The sequence below is a fragment of the Catharus ustulatus genome, chromosome 12 (genome assembly GCF_009819885.2).
Source record: "Catharus ustulatus isolate bCatUst1 chromosome 12, bCatUst1.pri.v2, whole genome shotgun sequence".
Taxonomy (NCBI): domain Eukaryota; kingdom Metazoa; phylum Chordata; class Aves; order Passeriformes; family Turdidae; genus Catharus; species Catharus ustulatus.
The window spans coordinates 10,325,880-10,333,808 of NC_046232.1; positions in this window are offsets into that span (position 1 = coordinate 10,325,880).

The window sequence follows — 7,929 nt, forward strand, 5'->3', positions numbered from 1 at the left end:
TACACCAAACTGCCAGAGCACAAATATGCACATTTGAAGCTTCATCCCTTATTGGAGCATAAATCTGGGCAAAGCTGCAGGAATCTTCAGCAGGGCTTCAACACTCAAAATGACACAGCCATCTTTTGTATAGTTTTTCTGAACTTTCAAGCACTCACCTGAGCTCCTGCTGTGCTGCAACCAACCAGAATTTGATTCACTTTTCACGTAAAGAAAAGTGTTTCCTACTCTGCCTTTGGTAGTATAGTTTATAATTAATTTATAACTCAAGTGATTTGAGTTTCAGTTACCATTATTCAAGGCTGACATACAGCAGGCATCGGCACCACAGGTCAAGGCCATTTGTTGACCATTCCTGATGCTCTCCAACATCACAGCAGAATTGCTCAAGAACATCCTCCTTGCAATTTGAGAACTGCCATCACCGACTGTGTTCCTTTAGCAGGTTCACACTTTCCTTTGGCTACAACAATAAAACTCATCCCTGTGGGATACTACCCAGGACAAAACTGTGCAAAGAACTCCCCAGAACCACACTGCCTTACAGCCCCAATGTCTGTACCAAACATATTGCTAGCATTAAATCCAAATCCCAGCTTAGATGACAAGGGCAACCAAAACCCCAAGTCCCTGCTATAAACACCTTGGACAGCCCCCTGTAGCCCAAGTGACTGTTGGAGGTAATAGACGATACAATTAACTATTCACAACAGACAATATTCACAATAGTTCCAGGTAGTATGTGGAGGAAGGGCAAAAACATTATACAGCAGAGCACTGCTGACATATCCTCCAAGATCATTAGCACAACATTCTACCTTTGTCCTTTAGCAATTTTAGGATTAATTCCTCAGGTTTTACTAAAGCAAACAGACCATAAAACTAAGGCCACATCAAGTCCTTACTCACTATCATAAACACCTCCAGGTACACACACTTTCTTCCACCAGAAAGGAAGAAGCCCTGTACTACCAAGGGCACCCCAACCAGCAAAGCACCCCACCCCCACACCACTGCAATGGCCTCAAAGAAGGCAATGCTGGATCACAGCCTTTCTTCATTCTTCCACAGTCCTGTATGCAGTGACTAAAAGTTGTGTATTGTCCATCAATGTTTTGGCACTAACTGTAGAGATGGAGTAGAACAGTTTTTGTTTGGCTGCTGTTCACCACTCCCCAATTAGTGGTTTTCTTAATCATGCAAATAACAGTTGTTTTGTCAAGGAACATTTTTTAATCACTATCAATTAAAATAAAGACTTTGCTAATCCTCCAAGCCATGCAAAGCAAGCAGGTCTCAACTGTCTCAGGGCACTATTTTATAATTAATGCTATCAGAAAGGATGCTTTACCTGAATTGTTGCTATTGGAACTCTTAGTGTTTAAAATGGTCAGCAAGGGACTGTCTTGCTCACAGCTGCTGCAACACCAGAGATTGTATGTTGGTTAATAAAGTTCAAGTGCCACACAGGAAGATTAAGCATATGTACTAAACATAATTTGTACAGCTTTGGTCTTATAAGGCACACCTAACAGCCCATTAACGATCAAGTTGTCACTATTATTGTTTACTGAAAGAAAACACTGTGTCATGGTGCAAAGGGAAATAAGATCTACTCCTTGCCCCAGTAAGTTAGAAAGATTCAATCACTAGGCTTCACTGAAGAACACAAAGGGGCTAATGAACAAGTGAGTGACACTTGCTGTAGACCATACATGGAAACATTCAGTGGCAGAGGTGCCTTGGAAAGCTGTAAGGCTGTAAAAATAGAGGTGTAACCCTCAATGCACATTAATCCTAACCAGTTAGACTTAACCTGACGGTGAGTACCAAGCAGTAACAATAAAGAAGCCTGAAACTGTGAGAGACGACAGACAAGTCCTTACCAATCTGCCTGGTCCAGCTTCTTGGTTTGTAAACTCCACCCCTGTAAGCCTTTGTGATGGCCCAGCTTGACTGGCTTTGAGAGTGCTCATGGCTTAGGCAGATATTAGATTGCAGGTGAAGAGTAGCAATGGGCACAACCACCTACACCCAACAGGATCACCAGCTATTGCTATTGCTTGGCTCTGTTTCATCAGGATTACAGGGTAAAGGAGCAGCATAGAGGGTTAGCAAAGGAGAGATAACCAAGAAATTCAGGTCCTTTCTGCATGACCTCAGCAACATTCTCTGCCCTGCATGTGTTTTAGTCCCTCATGGGTAATCAAGGGCCAAACCGAAGGACAAAGTGATGACCCAGTGAGCAATATGTCATTTTAAGGTGTCCCACAGATGGTAACACATTGTAACATACCCATTTTAACATACTAAGTTTTATTTTGTTTCAAATGTCTATGTCTTTTACTGTCTAGCATAACAATATAACTACGGGTCACCCCTTTACCACATGGATACATTCCATCATTCTATACTACAGTAGTAACTTATGTGTATAGTATGACAACTATGACTATTTCCCAGAAAAATTCCCAAAGAACAAAAATCTGTTAATTATTGAAATTATTTTCTCCATGTGTGTCAATTCACTTAATCCTGTGTACAACTCAGCAAGCTTTAATCCTTCTGCATATTTCCAATTCAGTTATATCACCCTTTTAGCTACTGCATTTGCTCTTAATAGAAATTTTCCCTTGTGGTTCATTTATATTCAAGAGACTATTCAGGTCACCCAGTGCAAATATTTTTGGATCATTGGCGATGTCATTGTCCAGAATCATATTCACTCTATTTCCTCCATTCCCAGAATGAATTTACTAGGTATGGGATGCTGGAAAAAAAGCTCTTGTTCTCATTTCATATTTAACTGAAGAAGCAAAAGAGAAAATAAATGAAGTCTGATTTGCATGAAATCATGCATTCTGTACCTTAGTGAACAAGAACACAGACATTCTTTGAGTTCTTTCATGTCTATTTTCTATATTTAATTCATCTCCTTGTCACCTTCTGTTGAATTAAGGGAATTATAACAGTAAGTTATCAATAACTTAACATCTTCCACTTCATCTGGCTAATTAACCCCACCCTAACAACACTGCCTTCCTTCCAGCTGGAGATGAAGTATTTGTCTCTCAGTATTCACAATCCTTAACAACCAAATGCAATTTAACCTGTTGAAAAATCACAGAAAGAGGGAAAACAGGGAAGTTCACCCTCCCTGTTGGCTTCCCAGCGGAGAGCAGCAATGCATTTATATTCTGCAGCTCCTGCTTCAGAGGACATCGTGCTCCTTTGCTCCCTGCTGCACTTTGATCCCCCAGGCTGAGCAGTGCCTTCTCAGCCACCTCCAAACTGTGCTGCAGAGATAGCCCCAGACAAGGCTGTCTCCTGGAACTGCCAAGTGACAGATCAAAGCCAGAAAATTGCCCTTGTTTCCAGTGCTGCTTCTGCAGTTAACACTTTGTGCTCTCCCCTCCAGGAACTCGAGAGGCCTCTCTGGCTCCTCCAAGTAAAACCTGGAGCCTGAAATCCTGTGGGTGGGAGAGACAGCCCCAAACAGACCCCTAAAGGCCCAACAATCAGATGATGTGCCAAGTTACATGAAATTAGCTCCCTTGTTTCTCTTAAAAGAGACAAAGGAAATGAAAGCTGAGCTGGAAGCGAGGCTGTGTGTACCCCCTATTCCTTATCCGGCCCCTTCTAGACATTATTTACAGCAGCACTGGAACTGCTGGAGTCTGCCTTTTAGAGCTGACTGAAGAAGGCAGTGGGAATCTTTCCAACGACTCTGTGGCCTTGCTGAAAACTGCTGAGGTTTGGTCTGTGCTCCTTTAAGGCTGCAGTGAGAGTGTGAGCGGTGGGACACAAGCTAAACTGAAACTGCTGTTGAAGGAAGGGCTAGGGGGGAGGGACATGACAAACTACTCTCAAAGTTGAGAAAATAATAATTTCAAAAAATCAAAACACAATCACCTTCCAAGCATTTTTTTTTTCAACTTTAAGGAGCAGCTGCAGCTGGAGTGGTGCCCAAACTGTGCAGACTCACTCAGCAGACACAGGCTGAACATCACAATAACTTTGGGTATTGATGGTTTTAAGACCTGACGAGCTGGAAGATAGTCAGTGTTGCCTTTTCCAGCCCCTTAACCCTCAAGCTGCTGCAGAGGCCAAGGAACACCTACTGCCACAAGAGGCACAGGTTTAATCCCAGCCAGCTCAGTCCTTCATCTTGCACAGACAGATAACTTGAAAATGCCACAATTCATTGAGCATAGTCTGTCATGACACAGCATTAAAAATGGACTGGAAAGGCTTTACAGCATTTTTCTAAGTGTGTCAATTTGCTATAGCACTCCCTGTCTCTCCATTCTTTTGTAACATGCTGGATGAGATGGCCGCCATTATTGCCATGTGGCAAATTTCTGTGACCTAGCAGAATTAAAATAGCTGCATAAACATAAAATGACAGATAATCACAAATGCCTGCAATCTTCAGATAAAAGCAGCACACAGAATAACAGAACTTGTTTAAATAATGTGATTTTGATTTAAAAATGCAGCTTCTTTTCCTCTGACACTGCTACTCAGATGGAGAAACTTTATTCAAAGACAATCTGTTTACTGCTCTTATTTAAAGAATGTTTTGCTGTGCTTGAGTATCATGATTTCACATCTCCTAGATTAGAAGAGGAGTTGCCTGGTACCTCTCTTAACCTGGTGTGAGGGAGAATCCTCAAAAATGGCCAGGCAGGAGGAGCAGCACTGCAAGCCTCCAGCAAGCACAACCTTCAGCAGCAGACAGATTTGAAGGGCACATTAATTAAATCACTCCAAGCAAGGACAGAATGACATGATGCTGTGCTTACACCCTAGTGAACCAGCTATCACTAGCACAAGTGTTGCTTGTGTGGGCTTCAGTGAAGAGTTTCATATATGTTTTCCTACTGCAGTCAGACAAACACAAATAGCATTTCCTGTATTAGTTCCTCTGCTTGGAAGATAGTGTGGAAACTTTATCTGCTTTTTCCGCATATGTAGGGAGAGAAACAAGGAGGTGAATAGAGCTGACAGAATTTCAGGAAGAGGAAATAAAAGCAAGCCTAGAGAAAAGAAAGCAGAAGCAAACTGAATGCCCCAAACTCGCACAGACAGTGGTCAGTAAACTGAACCAGGTACTGTGAGAGAAGGGGAGTTAAAGCAGCTATGTGTGGTAAACACTTGCAATGCAAGTCCCCCAAAGAAAAAAATCTTCTATGGGTGGATTTATTTCCTGATACCAAGGGAATCAGCAGAGCTCATCAGGATAGGGAAGCAAGGAAGCAAAGAGATTAGTAGAAACTGAACAAAGCAAAAAGACAGGGGGTGAAGGGGTAGAAGAGAAGGATACAAATGAGGAAGAGAATATTATTTTGCAAAGTAATACAGTATTTTGCTGGGTCACAGCCAGTCTGAATGTACCTGAAACTTCTATTTCCCATTCTCTCCCAGCTGGAGAGATAATTGCCTGACTCTAGAAATATATTAATCATTTTCATGTCTATGATCTCCAATGCCAGCACAAGGAGTGCTGTTAGACAAAGCCATGTCTCACCATAGGCTACAAGTACAGAACACGACCCCCTTCCCCTCCTGTATCTGAGATCAGTGTCTAAGAAAAGCACAGGAAACATCAGGAATTCCCAAGGATCAATGGGGTAAGATCTTCCAATGGTTTCAGGCATATATATTGTATTCTTTCCCCAGGACTTTCATACACAGCCTGATTTATTAGCCTTAGTCAGCATTCTGTCTTGTACACCTGCCAGAAAAGCACAGTAGGATGAAACATCTGGTAAATTTGCTCAAATTCTATTATGAAATATCTTCAATTCAAGTTTCAGTGAAAAGTAAACAAGTCATTGTCTTTACAAAGCGCTTTGCTTTGCTGTCAGAAAACCCTGGCAATCAGCAGTAGGCATTAGTCCTCTTTTCAGGGCTGTCAAGGGAGAATAGCTCCCATTGTGAACCACCCTGGACCAGGCAGAAGATCATGTGTATCATTGCTGGTTCAGTGACATTTGACTCGTTCACCAGTGCCTGCTGTGGCACTGCCATGCTGTGACATTTGCTTACACTTTAAGAGCACCTGGGGATGCTCAGAGCACATGAAACACAGCAGGCTTGTCCTCCCTGCAAGGCAGGGTGCTGAGGAGCCTCCTGGCTCAGCCAGCTCTGAACTGACTCCAGATCTGGTGCAGTTTGACAATGTGCAGGTTCAAGCCTCCCCAGAGCCAGTTTGGAGCTTTCTGACAGGGCAGCACAGCGCCTTGCAGATGTCACCAAATACAGACTGTGCTGATAAACAGGTACAGCCTATGGAGCTACAGGCAAGAAAAGGAGCTGCTTAAAAATGCTTCTGCATTCCTCCATGCTGGCTCCACAGGTATGCAAATCCATTGGTCCAAAACTCCCACATTACCCTTCCATGTAGGCCAGAGGCCATTTTTCAGTCTCTAAATTGGAAGAACACCTATAGAGAGCCTGCTCTTAATTTTTGCAGGTGAGTTCCAGCCCTCCTCAGTCGCTCGGGCTGTTTGTGGAGCGAGGTGAATGTCCCCCACCAAAGGACTTTTCAGTGGTAGTTTAATTTCTGTAGAGAATCATTCCTCTCTTATGGTCAGCAACTTTAGTAAGTGGCTGTGCTGCAGGAAATAAATGTATTGGATCAAACTACAGCACTTGACTGTATTGATCCACAGGGGATATTTTTTTAATTGGTGAGGAGCCCTTATAGAGCCATCTGACTTTCCTACATACCTATGGCACATGGTATATTTGAGACAGATTTAGCTACAAAAGACCAAATCAAAAAGACAGTGACCACATTAGAAATCATTACAGAGAACAGAACTGCATTAAGAACCAGTCCATCTGTATAGGAGCAGATACACACATTCATGGCAGGTTGTGCACTGAGTGATGGTATAGCAGGGAATATGCTTATCTGTGCAATCCACACTACACACTGTCTGCAGTCAACACATTCTTACGTGTGCTGCCATGAGCCATTTGAAACTGATTTTCCATTTATGCCAATTCTCATGTTACACCATGCCAGGATACTGGAGCTTGGACACTGAATGAGGCAAATCCCTGCCACCCTCTTTGGCTCAGGGTAACTTCAGGACAACACAAAGTACTTGGAGTAAAACAAGATAAGACATAAAGTGAAAAAAACAAACCAATTAGAAGCGCCGTCAGAGCTGGAATTTCTCTGGGAATGTGTGATACAACTGGAGAAGGTTTAAAAGTGCTGCAGACAGTAATGTGGCTGCCAAAAAGAAAGCAGTTGTCAGAGCAGGGAACTTTTTTTTGAGTCAGGGCTAGTCATAAAGAAAATGACATTTTTCACAGTTCTCATTTAATCTGGGCAAAGAAGGCTGAGTGGGGAGAGGTGACAGAGACAGGAGCAGAGCTGCAACTGTGGAAGATTAAAACATTTCAGAGTTGTGTTTAGAAACAGTCTGCAAAAGAGGCTTCTGGCAACAGAGAGAAATTTTGGACCAATCCAATAACAGGGCACCAGTAAGGGGTGCTTCTGAGAAATCCTCTTGAACCTGCCAAGATGAGGAAGTCAGACAGTCTAGACCAGAACTGATGGGGAGAGCACAGTCCTCTTCTGTTGCAGGCAGGAAAGAGAATGTAAACTACCATGAAAAACAAGACTGGAAGTGGAAAGGTGCAAGGAGCCCATAGCTGGAGCTGAGTGAAAAAACAACACAGGAAGCTACAGACAACGCCTATCACTTGGAGAAGAGGCACAAGAATGTGGAGGAGCTCATTTGAACAGGATCACAGCATGGATATCACAGAGTGCCAGAAACAGTGACTTCAGCAATGAAAGAACCACCACAGACACAAAGCAAATGGGTAAAAAACCCTCCCATTTGCCAAGCAGGACCCTTCACTAATCCCCACTGTGGGAGGATGTGAATTGTATGCTTGAATAAA